Here is a 20467-nt window from a genome sequence, read left to right as displayed (position 1 = left end):
GCCAAGCCTCCATACCATGAGAATACAAGTTCTATGGTGAGTGGTAGCATTTGAGAAACACTAATCTACAAGATCATTTGATCTTGTAGTTTAGTTCTTGTTCTCTATAAAAATAAACAATCCCAGTGAGAAAAAAGCCTAGAAATTATCTCAAAAACAGCCAGAAGAGAGAGATTTTTCGTCCTGGGTCTAGGTTAGTTTAAACAGGTGTCCACCTGATAGGCAGGATAGGTCTTCTGAAATTAGTACATCAGTGTGCTTTGTGCAAAATATACCAGAAGACAAATGAAGGTAGGGGAGAAGAGACAGAAAAAAAATGTTAGAACGGAACAAAGAGAAAGTCTGGGTCAAAGTGGGGGCCAGATCAAAGAGAGTGGAAGGAAGCAAAGGACAGTACAAGAATGGCATGGAACAAGAGAGAAAAAAACATCCAAATAGAACTGTGATTAAAAATGGTGCCAGATGTAGGGTGTTTGGTGATAACCCAAGAAATTATTACATCTTCAGTAAGATGATACAGGGAGTTGTCACTCCTGGAAATTCTACCTGAAGTCCTGGTAGAAGATCTTCCCAGTCTTTTTTCCAACAGCTGTTCCACACATCAAATTTGAGAAGGAGGTACCATCTTCCAGAAAAAAAATGGCATAAAAAGATGCAAAGGAAACAGAGGAAACATCAAGGGGACAAGTAGGAAGGGTTAATTTAAAATGGGTAATGGAGTCGATTTATCTAGGGCCTCTTATGTATCAAGCATGGTTCTAAGTGATGGCGAAACAGAGATAACAGGGCTGGGCCCCAGTCTTCAAGGGCTTTGCCGTCTTCTTTAAAGGTGCCTGAGAGGGAAGAGCCAACAGTACAAAATCTGGTATCTAATGCCTAGGCTTTCTGATGAAGATGTCTTTGAAAGCTAAGTCAGGAATCATTCCTGTGACACATATTATCTGGTGCCTTTTTGTGATCTAAAACTTTCCCAGCAAAGAAAAAGTGCTGACCCTGCCCTAAGTTTTGGGTATCACATGTCAGGCTAAGCAAAGAAAGAAAACAGTATGGATTTGCAGAGTGACCTTCAAGGGCAGAAATTCTCTCCCAAATTCTGTAACTAAAACATTCTTTGGAGGTATTAGGAAAATATTTTCTCAATATAACCTCTTAAAGAGAAATAAGAAGCTAACTATAATTTTCCATCTTAATTAAATATTCTTCTAAGTGTCATTATTAAGATTAAGATAAATATTGGCATGATATGGAGCTTCTCCAAAGGCCCTAACTTATTCTGGATTAAGTATTTCTCCGCTGATGGGTAATAAATGTTTCGCAAATGGTTATTCCAAAACAATTGGTTGTACTTGTGCTTACAAGACTTTTATTACACTAAAATCTCAGACCTTTTTATTTTTACTTATTTATTTTTTAAGTAAGCTCTATGCCCAGTGTGGGGCTTGAACTCACAACCTCAAGATCAAGAGTCACATGCTTTACCAACCGAGCCAGTCAGGTGCCCCAGAGCTTCTTGCTTTTTAATAGAAAAGAACTCACTCTCCGTGGAAGCCTGCTGATTGTCTCCCTGCTGCTGACAAAAGACACACAGAGGAACACAGGGGTACACAGAGGCAGCCACTTCAAAGGGGGGGGGGGGAGAGTCAAGAACTAAATTCTGAATGTTTGAATCCTAAACTACCACTTACCCACTCAAAACAAGAACCTTTCCTATTAAATGGATTACATAATAAATAAATCAAACTTACTAATGGTCTTTTCTCAAACAGGAATAAATGGCTAGAGATGGGGTCTTCCTGATGAGAAACTGATTAGAAAGCTGCTAGAGACACAATGATGAACCATCAAAAAAGCCTGCTCTGGATAATCGCCCTACAATGAAGCTCACAATCTGCAAGGCACACTCACAGACTATACATTTTGGCATTTTTGGTACACCATTCTTAAACACGGGCAGTTGAATAAAGCTTCTGCCATAAAAGGCAGAACAGAAACAACAGAAAAAAAAGGGGCCTTTGAAAATATACAGACACCATTTGGGATACTCTCAAAATTAGAAAAAAATCAGAGCTAATATTCTCAGGGAAATAGGAAAAGATACTGCATCCATAAAATAGGAGCAGGATGCTATAAAAATTTCTTGAAAGCCGCCTCACCCCACCCAAATAAAAGTCCTTGGGAATTAGAAATATGGTGATAGAAATGTAAAAATTTAATATAAGAGCGGGAATATTTATTAGAACTAAAAGATTAGAGATTTTTTTTTTAAATAGAAAAGATAAGAAACCAAGAGGGAAGATTCAAGAGATCCAGCATCTAAGTAATTTAACGTAAGTTGCAGAAAGAACAGAGGAAATTATGCGACAGAAGAAAACTGAAGAATATGATTTTTAGATTGAAGAGTCCTTTAAAGTATCCAAAACAATGACTGGGGGGAAAAAACCCAAACCAGTATGAACTAACAACATTGTGAAATATCAGAACATGAGGACTAAACAAAAGAAAACCCTACAAACTTCCAGACAGAAAAAAAAATGCATGGGATCAGAAATCATAATGGCATCAGCTTCTCAACTGAGCGATAAGAAGGGAGAAGAAAAAGGAGCAATGCCTTCAACATTCTGAGGGGAAATTAATTCCAACTGATAACCTATATCCAGCCAAACCATCAATCAAATATGACGGAAGAAAAATGACATCATAAATGTACAAAGACTCAAAAATCCAGGTCCTGGGGGGCCTGAATCTTCTATAATTTGGGGAGCCCTCTTTAAGAAAAAAATAATAAAATTACCAAAACAAAATTGGGTGTGAACATGAATATTTATTTAGATTGAGAAGAGAAATTACAACAAATGGGAACCTTGGAGATTCATGGCTCTTTCTTCTAAAATCTTTTTAGAAAATGTGCCCCAAATGCTTCATGATGGCGACCTGGCTTTTCCTCTCCACTTGTCAACTTTCAACAGTTTGCAGCCCTCACAGAGGCCCTGTGAACTTCAGCAGCTCCTGGATAAATTTGCCTCTGTCTCCACGTGGCTTTTCTCAGGAAGCCATGCTCCAGCAAGACCAAGGAGTGAGAGGGCACAGAATCCAAGAAACAGGAATCCGGTACAATTGACAAGGTGGCAGCAAAGGAAGCTCCCAGTGCAACAAGTAGCTCAGAATAACCAGTCTCAGAGAATATGGGGCTGGGCAGGGATGCTTCCAAGAAAAGCATATCAAACTGACTACTTACTTGATGCTTAACTCTCTACTGAGAGGAATTTTACCATCCTGTCAAAGTTTGAGTCAGAATTGTAATGAGTACTCAAAAAACCTAAGCAACTGAAGAAGAGGTAGCAATTACTAACTCCAGGTATAGAGAAAGGTTGTACAAGAAAGGAAGTGTAGAAATCATGGTGTATCGCATAGCTGGAAAAAGTCATAATAATGTAAACACTAAACATTGCTATATCAAAAAAAAAATAGGCTATAACTATATTAGGACCTTGCAAGAAAGGGAAACAAATATGAAAAAGAATAATGAGGGTATAAGAGAGCTACATCCTTATCCTCCCTGGTAGGATGTCAATAGATACTATCCAGAACTGGGAAAAGAATGAGAAATAGCCAGTATTAGCATGTTACTTGGGAATATGGTGGTAAGTATGAGAAAAACATAAATGAGAGACTGAAAGTCATTGCCTCTAGGGAGGTAGCTGTGTAGACTCAGTAAAAGCCTTGTAGAACTTGTGACTTTTAAGACTCTCCATTTATTTATGTTGACCAAAATCTAGAAACAGCCTCAAGAGGGATGAGACAGAAAGCCTTTGGAAATAAAATGAAGGTGCCTCTGATAAACTAGCCCCAATTCAATGTTTTTCAAATTATGATCCTGTGACCACCTGTGTTCAAATTATCTGGAGTGTCAGCTTATCATTCAGATTTATAGACTCATTCCAGACCGAAATAATCAGCATTTCTTGGGGGTGGACCTCGGAATCTATAATTTTAAAAAGTTCCCCTACACCCACTGCATTATCTATTGCTTTTTTAATAAACCAAAAAACAACAGGTAAAAATAAAATAAAAATAAAATAAAAATAAAAATAAAAATAACAACAACCCATATAGAAACAAAGAGTCAATGACTCATAAAACATATTATGGCAGATGCTGCTAGTTGCTTACCCTATATCTATTTTCCCCTTCTTCCTTAACAGACTCCCTATTTTGTTATATTGGCAACATGGCTGGCTAAAACACTAGATTTGCTCAGGTTTTCCTATAATTAGGAGTGGTTATGTGACAGAGTTCTTATATGAATGAGGTATAAGCAGTCTATTGGGTGGAACTTTCAAGAGTGATATTATTATAAAAACAAGGACAGATTCAGCTGGCACATGCCTTCTGCCCTTCTTTCTGGTAAGCCCTCTCTGATACGAAGAGGTGCCTGTCTCTCAGTGAGGACAAAAGGTGCATGCTAAGGATGGTGGTGCAGGAAGACAGAGGAATCTGGCCCAATCCTCAACTTCTCACCCCCAGACATCCAGCTATTTGAGAAAAACAAACTCCTCACTTACTAAGTTATTGTAGTAGGGTTTTCCATTACTTGTAGCTGAATGAAGTCCTAATGACATCTCATCCTTGTTCAAACGTTTGTTTGGTAAGTACTGAACGCATTTTATTGAGTGCCCACTACGGGCACTGTGCTCAGAAAAACACAATGGGCCAGACCAAAAGGCTTTTTCTCTCACGGACTGTGGAATCCAGTTAGAGTAGGAGAATCTACGGATATTTGAGTCCAGGATTCAGGGAGGCTATAGTTTGCTGTCACAGACCCAAAACTGAACCACTTGACTTATGTATCTAGGAAATCCTCGAGGGACCACATGCTGGAAACAGCAGTAGTCTGAACACTGGGAAGCCTAGGTTTTAGCTGCAGTTCTTCAGCCAAGTAGGTTTGGGTACTTGCTTAATTTTTCCTGAATCCCCTTTTGTTCTCGGAAGAAACAAAAAGATTGGGCATGATAAATATTTCAGGCTATCCGCAGCTCTAAAATATTTTTGCAGTTACGATGAACAAAGATGGGCATGAAAGATACCAAACAAGAATGTTCCTAAATTTAGATTCTAAGAGTTCGTAGTCAGAGAGTATGGTAAGTAAATGTTCAGGAAAAACAAATCACAGACAACTCCTCACCCCCAAATTACACAAGCAAACAAAAGAGCTCCCCTGTAGGGAGCTGAGGTATTATGGAAGAAGTTCTGGCTTAAGGTTGGCTTTGCCACTTAACAGCTGGATAACCTCAGGCCAGATACTCAGTATTTCTGTTTCAGTTTCCTCAATTATGAAATAAGCTATTACTATTTCCTCACAGTGCTGCTTATGGAAATCGCCTTGTACTCTAAAGCTGCCATGGTATCAATAATGGTTTATGATATCTAAATTCCACAGGGAAATACATGAGTGTACTTTGGTATATTCAGCTTAAATTCTTCATCACAGAAGGCTGATAGAGCTTTTGAGTTTCAGGGAGCCTGGGTGGCTCAGTTGGTTGAGCGTCTGACTCTTGACAGCGAGGAGCGGAGCGTGCCTGGAATTCTCTTTCTCTTCCTCTCTCTCTGCCCCTCCCCTGCTCCTGCTCTCTCTCTCAAAATAAATAAATAAACTAAAAAAAAAAAAAAAGATCTTTTGAGTTTCTTTGTCCCTTCAGTAGTGCACCTTGTGACCCATTTTATTTTCACACAGAGAACAGACAAGAGAAACAAAAACAGCTCAAATTCAAATAATCTCTGTTTATTTCTAGCCCCCAGTAAAGGTTTGGGGGAGAAGACTGTTTAATTAAAAGGGAAGCTGAGTCCAAATGACGTGTGGGGATTCCAGTACTTGTAGCCTCTAATTGTTCCTATTGGATATTGCATAGTATTGTACGTGATCTAGTTTTTGTTTCATGACCTGTCCATAGAAACAAATACAGATTTGAAATCTGTCTCATACATGCCCATTAGTTGATGACAGAGTGGTGACTTCTATTCTCTTACCGACAATTATAAAAAGTTTTGCAATAACAGGAAATTTGGCTATGGAATAGGCTCTACATGTGGTAAAACTGCCCTTACCCACTTTCAACAAACAAATGCATTTGAGGGAAAGAGATAATCCTTTAATTATAACCAACATAAGCAATTTCTGTACTTTGACCATTTAAACATGGCAGCCGATGTTAACTTGAAGGTGGTAAGGAGACAAGAGAGAAGTCTTTCTTTCTCTTTACTCCTTTTCTCCCCCAGCCCTTGCCAAATCCTATCTCAAAGTTCCATTTGCTAAGATTAGGCAAGAGACACACCAAGGACATACTGGGGAACATTCCAAACAGAATCACTGGTGTCAACGCGAGCTTTGATAGTCTCACTTGGGCCATCACAACCAATTCCAGAACCCACAGAATACATGAAATAAGTACGTGGTGATACTGTGCCTCCCATGGAACAAGTGAGAAGATATCAAAGTCCTTTAAAAGGAAAGTGAATGCTTGGCTTTCCTAATACCAGAACCATTAGTGCACAGCCAGAAATAATGCCTCCCTTCTGCTTATGTCAGGCACTCTCCCTTGGAAAATCAGAGAACCATATTCAATAAAGCTTTCGTATCAATTGCATGGCTTTCTCAGAAACTCTAGGAACAGAGGGTAACTACATCCTTATTGAGCCCATGAACTCTCAGTCCATGAAGAACTATGTTAGACTCTCAGAGTGTATGAGGAGTCTCCCCTGCGTGGTTTAACATGGACAAACCCCAGATTGTATTGAACAGGTTGCACATCTGGCCAAAGAGTACATGTTTCTTAGGAATGATAAGCCGTACTACCTATTAAAGTGAATGTAAAGACACGTAAAATTCTTATGCCACTTTATGAGCCAAACACGGTGGTGAGTAGGGCAATGAGGCAAATGGTCAGGGATGGGGAGGAACATGGCACTCACTGAGGGAAATGGCAGAAGATGTGAAGGAAATGGTCACTTCTGTGACTCTTAGAAGAGGTAGCTGGCTAAAACTTTGAAAGGCTGAAATGCAAATCTTTCTTATATCTAGGGCTAGATTACGTTTCCAGAGGTTATCCTTCTGCACCCAGGCAGGGTCCCCTAAAACTATTTTTACGTCCAGTGTAAACCTCCCCAACCCCTGCTAATCTTACCTCTTTGCGCCTGACATCCGTTTCTACCCACTGAAATATTAGTGGGAGCTAAATCATGACCCAGGAAACTTTATCAGTCAATCGCCTCTTATTAAATTCTAGGCTTCCTGGTTTAAGGAAGTATCTGGTTGGCGGTGTTTGTGGAGTGGCGCTAAAAGGACAGACAGTAGGAGGTAAGTGCCCACGGCGGTGTGGAGCTGGAGAGGAGCGGTCATGGGCCGGGTGTCCCCCGGATCCTCGGGTCCTCGACGGTGGGGTGGGGGGGAGAGGGGCGTTGGTGGAATGGAGGGCAGGGGCTTCGCCCTCCGAAGCTCCGCTCGCCTGGCCACACGGTCGACCTGACTGGCTGGGGACGCAGCAGTTTTCATCCTAGGGCCGCCGGCGACCCGACCCAGGTGCGCACGGCTCCCGGGCAGTCCAGCTCCTTCCCCTGCCCTGCCGGAGCCCGCTCCCCCCGCCGAATCCCCTCCCGTTCCGAGCGCCCCCCTGCCCTGTCCGAGCCCCCTCCCCATCGGAGGCCCCCTCCCCTGGCCCTGCGTCCGCGGAGTCCGAGCCCCCGGCCCGTGGCGGCGTCTCACCTGCGCGGAGCGCCTCCGTCCTGCGCCGACTTCGGCCGCCACCCAGCAGGTGCGAGCGCCCGGCCCGGCCCGGCCCAGCAGCGCGACTGCCTGCCCTCCCCACCGCAGACTGACCGCCTCCCCCCGCCGGTGCCGAACGTGCTGAGCCTCCCCGCTCTAAGGCCGAACTTCCCTCCACGCCCCCCGACACTCCCGCCGGGGCCCAAGACACGCCCTAAGGTGTGCTCCAACAGGGGCGGGGTCCTGGGCACCCGGGGCGAACTGCGACTAACCGTGACCTCCTATGATGCAGAGCAATTACAGAAACCTGGGAGGCGGCGAGGACTGTGGCGAAGAGGCTGTCGCAAGGAAGACTGTTTACCGAGCGACGCAATCAGTGAACACACCGACGAACTAGTCACCGATCTCCCTCCAGCAAAGGCAGGCACTTGTGTCCTATCCTGGACGAGAGTCCAGTTCTCTGGTTTAAGCTTGGGGTCACATGAGTTCATTCATTCATCCGACAGATCTGCCGCCTGTTACACCCGCGCAGTTCTAGGTGCTAGAGAAAGAGCTGCGAAGGAGACAAAGCCCTTGCTGGAAGGGGCTCCCTTCCTGCTAAGAAATGCACGCCTTTCTTGCAGTAGCCTGTGATCTCGGTGCCCTCATCTGTAAGGTAAGGGGTTGGCCTCCTAGTTTCCTACCCTAGCTCATAATCCCCTGTGGAAGTGAAAATCTTCCCCCGTAGCAAGATCTACGGCTCCGTCTCAGACCTACTGATCAGAATCTCCGGAGGAGGTCGTCAGAGGGACCGGTTAAGAGTTACTTAGGTGACCAGAGGAAGTCAGGGCTGAGAATGGCCCCTCTGGATCTCTAAGATGCCTTCCAGCTGATCCCATTGTTGATAGTCCTGGAAACCAAGAAAGTCTTCATGGAAAAGATGCTGCATGTGGGTTTTAAAGAAAGGCAGAGGATACACCCTAGCAGGGCGGCAGGGGATAGGATCCCAAGGGCAGCTTCTCTTGATCAAGTAGTCTTTCTTTTTTGTGAAGTCAAAAGAGACTTTTGAGAATAAGGCATCAACTTGAGCAAATCCTTCCTCTATAAAACAGAGTGAATGAGGCCTGGTGGAAGAGATAATGACAGAGAGGCACTGCTATCACTTAAAAGGCTAATGGAGCCACACGCCTCAGATGCATAATGCGCCAGTGCCTGGAGCTGGAAGACCACCTCTTTTATTTCCCATCAACTTGGGAATTTACTTAACTACTAGGTCTCAGAGTCTGGCACTTGTGCACATCCATTGTTTTTGAAATGGCTGAGAGGGTGGAGTCCTGGATGCCTGTTAGTTACCCTGGGGAACACCGTTCCCTGTCACCAGATTCCTGCAATGGTCAGGCTTTCTTTTTAGTGATCGTGTCCTCTAAGGCCATGATGATGAAACAGATGTGTGACTCCTCAGTAGTAGTTACTGGTGGGGGAGATGCTTCTTAACATTGAAAAATTGGAACTAAGAAAATTGTATCTGTTTCAAATTGTAATATCCAAGTGCGAGGACAAACTAGTTCTTACAAAGTAAGTTTGTCTTTAACTTGATCTATAAAAAGAACATAAATCAAATAGCTTAAATCAAACAGGTAACAAAAGATAAATTACTAATATATCAACAACCATAAGTTAATACAAGAACAGCTACCAAGTATGATAAAACCATTAAAGATAACAATGAAACAGGTTAATGTCTAGAAACAGATCCAATTATATGTGGGTCTTGATAAACACAAGGATGGTTTTTAATTCAATGGGAAATGGCTTATTTTTATAAATGTTGCTGACATAATTGACGATTCTTTTGGAAGATCTTATCATAGACTTGCTCATTATCCAATCTCCCCTAGTCATCATAATCCCAAGTGGGCAAATGGCCACCCAGAATGAGTACTATTTTTCCCAGCCTCCCTTTTAGCTAGGATGGATTATGTGACTAAGTTCAGGACAATAGGTTGGAAGCAGAAGTAGTATAGGCAACTATTCGCCTGAAACGAAGGGGACACACCCATCTTCTCCCTGCTCCTGTCCTGCTGACTGGAACATGGAGATGGCAGTCAGCCATCTTGTACCATGAAAATGAACTGTGGAGTGAGGGATAAAAGGAGGCTGGATTCTTGGATTATCTCACACAGTAGTCTCCATACCAGTCCTGCAATGCCCATCTCTAGATGACTATGTGAAAGATACATAAAACTGTATCCGGTATAAGTCACAGCTATCAGAGGTTTTTGTCACATGCAACCAAATTCATAACCTAACAAACGCAGACCATCTTTCCTCATGCTTTAGACCATGAATAAACAAAAATTGAAGATGGATTAAAGATCTCAATATACTATTTACTTTGCCCAGTAATTGCAATTTGGAGACTCCATTGTATGGAACTGATATATCATAAGAACCTTAAGGATTCGGACTGCAGAATTATATATTATTTATATTATATATTATTATATATATTATTTATAATAGCAAATGTTTGTCAGTGTGGGAGTAGTTAAATATGGTATAGCATGTCCGTTATATGACATAGTGTGCAGTTACTAAAAAGGCTGAATTAGAATTTATATTTATTGACCAGGAAAATAGTCATGGGGTATTGTTATAGTTAAAAAGTTTGCAGAGAGGTAAGGGATTTTTTTCTTTTTCTTTCTTTCTTTCTTTCTTTCTTTCTTTCTTTCTTTCTTTCTTTCTTTTTTTTTGTGGTAAAATATACATAACATAACAATTACCATTTTAGGAGGTGCCTGGGTGGCTCAGTTGGTTAAGTATCTGACTTTGGCTCAGGTCATGATCTTGCAGTTTGTGAAACTGAGCCCTGCACTGGGCTCTGTGCTGACAGCTTGGAGCCTGGAGCCTGCATTGGATTCTGTGTCTCCCTCTCTCTCAGCTCCCCGCCCCCCCCCCCCCAACTCATGCTTCGTCTCTCTCTCTCTCAAAAATAAATAAACATTGAAAACAATTACCATTTTAACCATCTTAAATTGTGCACTGTAGTGGCATTAATGACATTCACATTAATGTGCAGTCATTACCACCATCCATCTCCAGAATTTTTTCATCATCCTGTACTGAAATTTTATACCCATTAAATAACTATCCATTCCCTGATCCTCCAGCCCCGGGTAACCACTTTTCTAGATTCTGACTCTGAGATTGACTACTCGAGTTTTCTTGTTTAATTGAAATCATACAGTATCTGTCTTCCTATGTCTAGCTTATTTCAGTTAGCCTAATGTCTTCAAGGTTCATCCATGTTGTAGCATGTATCAATTTCTTTCCCTTTAAGGCAGGAATATACACTACATACATTACATGTAATATGCTACATTTTGTTTATGTATTTATCTGTTGATGAACATTTTGATTGTTTACACCTTTGGCTATTGCAAACAATGCTGCCATAAACCTTAGTGTATAAATATCTCTGGGTTCCTGCTTCCAGTTCTTTGGTGTATATATCCAGAAGCGGTATTGAATCAAATGGTAATTCTATGTTTAAGTTTTTAAGGAATTGCATTACTGTTTTCCACAGCAGCTGCCCCATTTTGCACTCCCAATATCAGTGCACAGGGTTCCAATTTCTGCACATCCATGCTAACACTTGTTTTCTGGGTTTTGATAGTAGACATCCTAATGAGTATGAAGTAGTATTTCACTGTGGTTTTGATTTGCATTTCCCTACTGATTAATGCTGATGAGCATCTTTTCATGTGCTTATTGGCCATTTGTATATATCCTCTTTAGAGTATTGTCTATGCATGTGACTTTCCCATTTTTGAATTGGGTATTTTGCCTTTTTGTTGTGGACTTTTAGCAATTCTGTATATATTCTGAGATTAATATCTTATCAGAGATACATGATCTGCAAATATTTTCTCCTGTGGGTTGCCTTTTACCCTGTTAGTGTCTATTGATGCAAAAAAATTTAATTTTGATAAAACCCAATTTTCTATTTTTGCTTTTGTTGCCTATGCTCTTGATGTCTTATCCAAGAAATCATTGCCAAATTCAGTGTCATGAAGATTTCCCCTATGTTCTCTCTAAGACTTGTATAGTGTTATCTCTACACTTAAATCTTTTATCCATTTTGAGAAGATGTGGCATATACATAATGGAATGTTACTCAGCGATCAAGAAGAATGAAATCTTGCCATTTGCAATGACATGGATGGAACTAGAATGTATTATGCTAAGTGAAATAAGTCAATCAGAGAAAGACAAATACCATGTGATTTCACTCATATGTGCAATTAAAAAAAAAACAGGTGAACATATGGGAAGGGGAAAGAGAAGGGGAAAGAGAAGAGAGGGAAAGAAACTGCAAGAGACTCTTAATGATAGAAAACAAACTATGGGTTGCTGGAGGGAGGTGAGTGGGGGATGGGCTACATGGGTGATGGGTACTAAATAGGGCACTTGTGATGAGCACTTGGTGTTGTATGTAAGTAATGAATCACTGAATTCTACTCCTGAAACCAATATTGCACTGTATATTAACTGACTAAAATTTAAATTAAGAGAGGGGAAAAAAGTCTTTTATCCATTTTGAGTTAATTTTTGTATATGGTGTTAGATAAGGATACAACTTCATTCTTTTACATTTGGACATCTAGTTTTCCTGGCACCATTTGTTGAAAAGATTGTCCTTTCCCCATTGAATGGTCTTCCCCCATGAAGCGTCTCGGCACTCTTGTAAAAAAATCACTTGATGATATACATAAGGGTTTATTTCTGGGATTTTTATTTTATTACATTGATCTATATGTCTGTCTTTATGCCAGTACCACATTGTTTTGATTATTGTTGCTTTGTAGTAAATTTTAGGTCAGGAAGTATGAGTCTTCCAAATTTGTTTTTCTTTTTCAAGATTGTTTTAGTTGTTTGGGATCCATTGAGGTTCCATATGAATTTTAGGATGCATTTTTCTATTCCTGAAAAAAACATCTTTGGGATTTTGATAAGGATTGCACTGACTATACAGATTGCTTTGGGTAGTGTTGATATTGTCTTCCAATCTATGAACAGAAGATGTCTTTCCATTTCTTTATGTTTTCTTTAATTCCTTTCAACAATGTTTTGTAGTTTTTAGCATACAAGTCTTTCACCTCCTTGGTTAAGGTAATTCCTAAGTATTTTTTTTTTTTTTTGATGCTATTGTAAATAGAATTGTTTTCTTCATTTCCTTTTCAGATTTTTATTGTTGGTGTATGGAAATACAACTGATTTTTGAGTGTTGATTTTTCATTCTGCCACTTTGCTGAATTAGTTTGTTACTTCTTTTTTTATTAAAAAATTTGTTTATGTTTATTTTTGAGAGTGAGAGAGACAGAGCACAAGTGGGGGAGGGGCAGAGAGAGAGGGAGACACAGGATCCGAAGTAGGCTCCAGGCTGTGAGCTGTCAGCACAGAGCCCGACATGGAGCTTGAACTCATGGACAGCAAGATCATGACCTGAGCTGAAGTTGGATGCCTAACCGACTGAGCCACCCAGGCGCCCCTAGTTTGTTACTTCTAACAGTTGTGTGTGTGTGTGTGTGTGTGTGTGTGTGTGTGTGTGTATAATAGGCTTTTCTACATATAAGAAAGATCATATCATTTGTGAATAAAGAAAAATTTATTTCTTCCTTCCTAACTTTTCTTGCTTAATTGTTCTGGCTAGAACTTCTAATACTGTGTTGAATAGAAGTGGAAAAAGTGAGCGTTATTGTCTTGTTCTTAATCTTAGAGGGAAAGTTTTCAGTATCTCACCACTGAGTATCATGCTAACTAACTGGGTTTTTCATATATGACCTTTATTATGTTGAGGTATTTTCTTTCTATTTTGAGTTTGTTGAGTGTTTTCTGTGAAGGGATGTTGAATTTTGCTCGGTGCTTTTTTCTGAATTCACTGAGATGATCATATCAGGTTTTTCCCCCCTCTAATTCTGTTAATATAGTGTATTATACTGATTGATTTTCATATGTTAAATTCTCCTTGCATTTCAGGAATAAGTTCCATTTGGTTATGCTATATAATCTTTTTTTAACTTATTATTTTTTTAAGTTTATTTCTTTATTTTGAGAGAGACAGAGGCAGCGTGAGTTGGGAGGGGCAGAGAGAGAGAGGGAGAGAGAGAATCCCAATCAGGCTCTGTGCTGGTATTGAACTCACAAAACTTCAAGATCATGACCTAAGCTAAAACCAAGCAACCAACCCTTAACTGACTGAGCCAGCCAGGTGCCTGTGATATAATCCTTTTGAGATGCTGTTGATTTCTATTTGTTAGTATTTTTTAAAGGATTTTTGCATCAATGTTCACAGGGATATTGATCTATAATTTTCTTTAACTGTAGTGTTTTGATCTGGCTTTGGTATGATGGCCTCATAAAAATGAGTTAGGAAATGTTCCTTTCTCTTCAAAAATTTTTGGAAGAGTTTGAGAAGGATTGTTTTTAGTTCTTTAAATGTTTGGTAGAATTAATTTGTGAAGTCATTAGGTCCAAGATTTTTCTTTGTCAGGAAGATTTTGATTATTGATTCAATCTTCTTAAAAGTTAAAAGTCTGTTCAGATTTTCTATTTTTTCATGGTTCAATCTTGGGAGGTTGTGTGCTTTGTCCATTTCATGCATGCTGTATCATTTGTTGATGTACAATTGTTCTTTTATAATCCTTTTTATTTGTATAAAATCAGTAGTAATGCCTCTACTTGTATTTTAGATTTTAGTAATTTGAGGCTTCTCTTTTTTTTATAGTCACTCTAGCTAAAGGTTTGTTAATTTTGTTAATCTTTTTGAACAACTAACTTTTGGTTTCATTGATTTACTCTTATTTTCTGGTCTCTATTTTATTGTATTTTTTAATTAAAGTTTTTGTTTTAAGTTTATTTATTTATTTTGAGATAGAGAGAGAGAGAGAGAACATGTGTTGGGTAGGGGCAGAGAGAGAGGGAGAATTCCAAGCAGGCTCTCCACCATCAGCGCAGATTCCAATGCAAGGCTGGATCTCATGAACTGTGAGATCATGACCTGAGCCGAGATCAAGAGTTGGACACTTAACTGACTGAGCCATCCAGGGATCCCGTATTTTTTTTTTTTAGAGGGAGAGAGAGTATGTGAGTCGGGGAGAGGGGCAGAGGGAAAGAGAGAATATCAAGCTGGCTCCATGCTCAGCATGGAGCCTGATGTGGGGTTTGATCCCATGACCCTGGGATCGTGATCTGAGCTGAAATCGGAAGTCCAACATTCAACCAACTGAACCACCCAGGTATCCCGTCTCTGCTGTAATTTCTATTATTTCCTTCCTTCTGCTAACGTTGGGCTTGTTTTTCTCTTCTCTTTCCAGTTCCTTCAGTTGTAAAGTTAGATTGTTAATTTGAGATCTTGATTTTAATGTAAGCATTCATAGCTACAAATGTCCCTCTTAGTACTGTTTTTGTTGCATCCCACAAGTTTTAATGTGTTGTTTTCATTCTCATTAATCTTTAAGTATTTCCTAATTTCCTTTGTGATTTCTTTTTTTGACCCATTGAGGGTTTAGGGTGTGTTGTTTAATTCCCCCACAGACTTGTGAATTTTTAAGTTTTCCTTCTGCTATTGACTTCTCTTTTCATCCTGTTATGCTCAGAGAAGATGCTTTGTATGATATCTATGTGTTTAAATCTATTGAGGATTGATTTGTGGCTTGACATATGGTCTATCCTGGAGAATGTCCCATTTGCCCTTGAGAAGAATGTGTATTCTGTTGTTGGGTGAAGTGTTTTGTATATGTCTGTTAGATCCAGTTTATTTTTTCTTTTCTTTTTGTTTGTTGTTTTCTTTCACAATAATGACATACTACATAAACACACAGGTGGTGTGTGTGTGTGTGTGTGTGTGTGTGTGTGTGTGTTACATGTATGAGTAGAAAGGGAGGTGTGGAAAGCTACGTTGGTTACCTCGTGGGAATAACAATCGACAGGAGAGAGGCAGGGGAGAGATTAACTTCTTTCTGAAAGCATGCTCCAAGCTGAAGGACTGTCAAGGGTGATGGAATCTAGATCGGGTTGTATGTGATGACTATCCTAATACTGGGCTCAGGAGCAGGTGAGCAGTGGGGATTGCACTTTGTTCCCCTAATCCTCATGCAGAAACTGTGATTTGCCAGTACATGAAAGAAGCGCTCGATGGATTAGTTAAATCTAATGAGAAGCATGAGTGGCTCATGAGAAGCATGAGTGGCTCAAAGGGAATAACTTATACCAGCCATCTCTTGTGGAATACTTCACAATCACTTTAGACTCATTTCTTTGTTTAGTCTTGGTGGTGGCAGACAGTTCACGTGAGCTTTGACAGGTGTCCGCAGGTGCAATCACAGACTGCTTCCCCCACTTGTCTTTGCTTTGCTTCCTGCCTTGGGGCTGCTTTGAAGCTTGCAGGATGTAGAACCTTGGCAGGACTCCACTTGGTGGTCATGTCTGTACACCTGGGAATTCGGGAAGGATCAATGACAATGAAGCCACTCTCCATCAGTGGGGAATAGTAGCTAACCAATAAATGCTTTACTCTTTTGTCCCATGGGTGGAGAGTTCTGAGACATATTTCAAAAGTCTCCTCAAGAAGTACCGGTCAGAAAAGAAGTCCCAGTGGCCAACTTGTCCCTCCGTCCTGTGACACTCCTGCTCTCTGGAATCACCTTCCCGAATACACTACCTGCACACAAACTTTTTTCTCAGACTCTGATTTGGGGAAACCTGGGTAAAAGCAGGAGCTTTGTCAAAAGGCCACAGGAGGTAACTTGAAGGAACAGTCTGAAGATGGGAAAGTTTGGAAATCAAATAGAATGCCAACAATTTATAAAAACATATTGAAAACATAAGTCATAGTGATATGCAAAAGAGAAAGATGACTAAAACTGTTGAGCAGAAAGTGCATTGGTTACCAATCGCAGGAGAACATGCTAACTGCATAGAGGATAGCAAAGCTATCATAATGCCAACTACCAGGAATAGAAGTCCACACATTCTGGGGGAGCCTGGGTGGCTCACTTGGTTAAGTGTCCGACTTCAGCTCAGGTCATGATCTCACGGTAAAGTTTGAGCCCCTTATCCAGCTCTCTGCTGTCAGCATGGAGCCTGCTTCGAATCCCTCTCTCTCTCTCTCTGCTCCTCCCCCACTCTCTCTCCCTCTGTCTCTCTCTCAAAAATAAATATTAAACAACAACAACAAGAAATGAAGTCCATATATTCTGCTCACTGCATCTTGGTGTCAGAGTCGGCAAGGAAAACACAACACTGTAGAGCCCTGGATGGAACAATGCTTTACTCACCTAGAGAAGAGAGAGAATAAGATCATTTCTACTTGTGTCTCCCTCCAGCCCTGGCAGCCAGTGTAGGGCAGCTGGTCTGTAGGCACCCCCTCAGGCTACAGCAGAAGGACCCTAGCTCCTCCGCCATGGAGTCTGAAATACTGAATGCTGGTGGAGTGCCTGAGGGCCATTGACACTCATGCTTGAGCAGAAGAAAGGAGCACACACTGAGTCCGAAACAGGGGAAGGTACTCCCACACAAGGCTGTAAGGCCAGTACAGTTGTGTGGGCTCTTTGTCTCTTGGTGAGGAAGTGCTCTGGGCTGAAGGCCCATCCTTAAGGGGCCATGTGGGGGTTGAAAGTCTGCACCTGAGACTGCCTTTCTCAGCTGTCCACCCAGCAATCCTCATTCGACCACTGAAACAGCAGATGAAACATAGCAAATCCAACAGGACCACTGCCCACCTCGAATTTGGAGGCCCATAAACAATCTATATGGATATGGTTTGTTGCCAGAACCTCCTTGTTATTTTGAGATAGCACTTTACTAGGGTTAGTAGGAGGACCAGATCCAAGAGGATGGCCAGGCCTCCCTGGAGGACGGTCCTTAACCAGGAACCCCAAGTGCATGTGTTATTCCAGTTAAAGAAGTCAAAGAATTAGTCTAAGGGGATCTTCCAGCTGAAAACATTCTACCTGAGCATGGATTTTCTACAGCTTGGTTTCTACTTTCCTTGAATTATTATTATTATTTTTAAAAGCTAATTTATTTATTTTGAGGAAGAAAGAAGGAGAGTGTGAGCAAGCACAAGTGAGGAAGGGGCAGAGAGAGAAAGAGAGAGAGAATCCCAAGCAGGCTTCATGCTGTCAGTGAAAAGCCCGATGCAGGGCTTGATCCTGAGACCATGAGATCATGACCTGAGCCAAAATCAAGAGTCTGATGCTTAACTGATAGGGCCACCCAGGCACCCCTGAATTATTGATATATACACAGCAAGGGGCGTTGGCAATAATACAAAAGCCACCCTGTTCCATCACCACCATGGCTAGTGAGTTCGGCGAGAATAGCATGGGGCGTAGTGTTAATATCTCCACTATAGTTAATGACAAGCTGTAAACCATTTTTTTTTTCCAGGGCATATACCAGGTGTGAGGACAGTGACAGCAGAATGGAACCAGCTGTCTGATTGTTTTTCTTTCAGACTGTCTCTGGCAATCTGGCAATGTGTCACAAGGGTGGGGCTCTTCCAATTTAGAGTATCATTTTGTACAAACACCCGAGAACCCTGAAATTCCAAACAGCAAGCCCCATCTGATGGTGACAAGCACTTCATAGCCCCATATGTCCCTCAGAGAACATATAACTCAGAGGAACACATGTCACTCGGGCCAGGGAGCAGTCTTTATGAAAGTCTCTAGCCCAATTGTACAAAGCTCGTGTCAGGTTTAACTACAGGTTAGGTGACAAAGTAAAGTTGCATGATGTATGACAGTCTCATACCACTGATGATGTTTAAAGTCTGCCTCTCAATTTGTGTCTATGTTGGAGGAAAGCTTCATGCATGGGGTACCCTGTGGATAGGAACCTGCACTGAGGTTGTCATTCTCGAATTGGAACTTTTGATAGCTGTTGGGACGCCTGTGAGATTAGCAATAGACCACATGTAGACTATTTGAGTAGGGGGAGGAAATGCTCCAAATATATGGGTAGATACTTCAAACCCTCTGCTGCTACCACCGTGCCAATTTTCACCAATGTGTTGTCAATTCAGATACTGCTGGGTATCTGAAGGAACAACACGGGGAGAGATTAGTTTTCTTCTACCCCCTGACTACTTCATGTATTTCATGTGGTCAAAGGTGTTCCTGTCTGTTACTTGGGGTACTGGCTGTCTAGGTATTGCAGCCCTGGGTCTCTGTCCCAGTCCCAAGGCTACTCCACGGTCACTCATTGCCTTGTTGCTTGATCCAGACCATTCAATCCTGGGCATGTAGTTCATGAAAGTCATGTTCTGCACAAACTTGGCACATCCCATAATGTCACCCACCTGAATGAAAAGATCAGCTGTCCTTGGCACCACTAGAGATCTCCTAGAACCCTGGTGCTCCTTGTAACCATCGCCTAGAAGCATCACCTCCAGATTAGTCAGGAGGCCCTGTCCAGGGTACTATGGCAGCCTAAACTGCATACCACTCCTGAGACATGTGCTCTAAGGAGAAAGAAGAAAAGAAAGGCCGGGCGTTCTGAGATTGGGATTTTGCAGGCACAGCCTGATCAGATGGCTTCCTGGTCCACCTTCACCCCGACCACGGTTGGTATTTCCCAACATGCATTGCAACGCCATATTTCCCTTTGTGTTGGAGTGCAATTTTTAATGTCTATACTGCCCTACTCAGGTAGGGGTACCACTCCACTACCAGATCATCATGATATTCTTTCTTTAGTTGCTGTTTGAGTTTACTGCTTTATCATCTGATGGCTCCATTGGCCTGTGAGAGATAGGGCACATGAAAAGTCTATTGTTTTCATGAAAGCGCACCCATTGCTGTGTTGTCTGGGCAGTGAAAGCTGTTCCTTGGCTAAAGTGCCATAGAGTTTCTAAACATATGATTTAAGTTATTTTCAAGGGCAGCTATGGAAGTTCCAGTGTCTACATGTTGGACTGGAATGGCAACAACATAGCCTGAATAAGAGTCAAAAGCGGTGAGGCACCACTGGTGCCCATGGCTGGGGTCAGGAGCATGATGTGGTTAATCTGCTAGACCCTTGGTTAATGTGTCCCAATTCTCTTCTTTGGATGATTTGTGTCCATTAGCAAGATTCCCAAGATTGTACTGTTTCCTTAGTTTTGACATCTTCCAGGATCACTCCTTGGGCCTTGGCCTATTCTTGCATCTGAAGTAGACTTCCGTGTCCAGTTCATTGATGTATCCTTTGGGCTACTGTTGTTACCCATTGGGTACAAGCTTGATTGACAAGAGAGTTCGTTCATGTTCCATTTTAAAAAGTCCTTTGCCATGAGCATTAACATGAGCATTAACATATATTTTTCCTTTCCAGGCAATAAGGTGCTGATATAATCCTTGTCCCCATACAAGGAATCCCTTAATAGTCAATCATTCAGTTGCCATTCTCCAAACCAGATGACTAGGCCATTGGCAATGACTCATGAATTGGTGAAAATGTAGCAAGCTTTGGTGGTATGGGTGGCCTGCACAATCACCACTGCGTGGAGTCCAGCCCACTGAGCAGAATGTCCATGTACAGTCCCAGCCTTTAGTTTTGCAGAGTCATCAGTGAGCCATGCCATATTGTCAGCAGGCACATCTTTAAATCTTGGGCCCCAGGTAGTCATGGGGTGGGGGCAGGGACAAAGCATTCCTTGTGGGTTGCTCAGTCCTTTCTGGTAAGCTG

At 41.6% G+C, this 20467-nt stretch overlaps 1 protein-coding gene across 3 annotated transcripts in view; it reads right to left on the bottom strand.

Moving 5' to 3' along the window:
• TMEM45B (transmembrane protein 45B) overlaps positions 1-20467 on the bottom strand; it is an 83332-nt gene that overhangs the window by 30149 nt on the left and 32716 nt on the right. Inside the window, exon 1 of one of the 3 annotated variants that reach the window (XM_042904099.1) lies at positions 8029-8254. The exons of 1 other annotated variant lie outside the window; for it this stretch is intronic. The gene's annotated coding sequence lies outside the window, so the exon portion shown is untranslated. Of the gene's footprint in view, positions 1-7756; positions 7897-8028; positions 8255-20467 lie in introns of those variants that run through there. One more of the 3 variants, XM_042904098.1, reaches the window with a different exon arrangement.

The sequence above is a fragment of the Panthera leo genome, chromosome D1 (assembly GCF_018350215.1).
Source record: "Panthera leo isolate Ple1 chromosome D1, P.leo_Ple1_pat1.1, whole genome shotgun sequence".
NCBI lineage: Eukaryota > Metazoa > Chordata > Mammalia > Carnivora > Felidae > Panthera > Panthera leo.
Note: the sequence above shows the minus strand (reverse complement) of the source record. Positions and strands in the feature narration are given on the sequence as shown.